Here is a 1169-nt window from a genome sequence, read left to right on the forward strand (position 1 = left end):
ACAAGATATTAATTACTAAAGATTGCAAAATATTGGTCTTGAATAATTTTTTACTCAAATACTATCAACTTTACAGAAAAACTGCAAGAGACATAAATTACTTATTTTCTTCTCATAAAGTTCTGAGAATTTTTTCAGAATTTTTAAATACCGTATTTTCTCATATTGATAAAAAAAGAAAATGCAAAACTTAAAAGTTGATAAAAAATTCTGAAAAAATTCTCAGAATTTTATGAGAAGAAAATAAATAATTTTTGTTTCTTGCAATTTTTCTGTGAAGTTGATAGTATTGGAGTAAAAAATTATTGAAAAATTATCCTTGGCACTTTAAACGATATTTGAACATTTACTTTTGATAAATATCAAGAAACGCCAATAATCGGTTAAAGTGAGATACAATACAATACAAATTCTTAATTTTTAAATTTAATTATCTCAGATGTGACTGCGCCGTTCGAACGTTAACCACAATCAATCCGTGATGTTAATACAATGAGGCGCTGAAACGTTCAAACATTCTTATATATGAAATAATCCCTCCTAAATTAATATAGTAAAGAACTTATTGCGAAAAATATTACCTCAGCCAGGATTTACTATTGAATTATACCTTACAATTTTTGTATTCTTTTCACTTTTATTGAAGTTTCTATTCATGTACATATACGTACGTATCGTTGCTCGACGGAAACCGCAAGAAAGTGATGGTCTCTTCCGTTAGGAGGGAAATATAAAAAATTATATTTAATCTGTTATATATATATAACATTGTTGTGAGGTGATCAGGAACAAACACAACGAACTAGAAATAGTCGGATAATGTATTTTCAAGTAAAGAACACAGCAAGCTGAGGCGCGTACACGATAACGACAAAAAGGCGCGAAGAAGAAGGAAGTGAGGCGCGCGTAACAGTGCTGGTAACTTATAGGATAAAAAGTTACAATACGTAGATGTCGTTAGTAATGCATCGATAATGGTGTAAATGATACGAGGTCGATAATATTACCGCTAATAGATAGCGCGAAAGTACAAAAAAGATTATATCGTAACAAATATAACTATATTTATATGAAATATTCAGGGTTGGGTAAGTTAATTTTTTCTTTTAACTAAGTTAAGTTAAAGTTAACAACCTTGAAAATTTAACTTAGTTAAGATAGAAGTTAAT

Source organism: Trachymyrmex cornetzi, unplaced genomic scaffold (assembly GCF_001594075.2).
Source record: "Trachymyrmex cornetzi isolate Tcor2-1 unplaced genomic scaffold, Tcor1.1 scaffold246, whole genome shotgun sequence".
In the NCBI taxonomy this organism is placed as follows: Eukaryota; Metazoa; Arthropoda; class Insecta; order Hymenoptera; family Formicidae; genus Trachymyrmex; species Trachymyrmex cornetzi.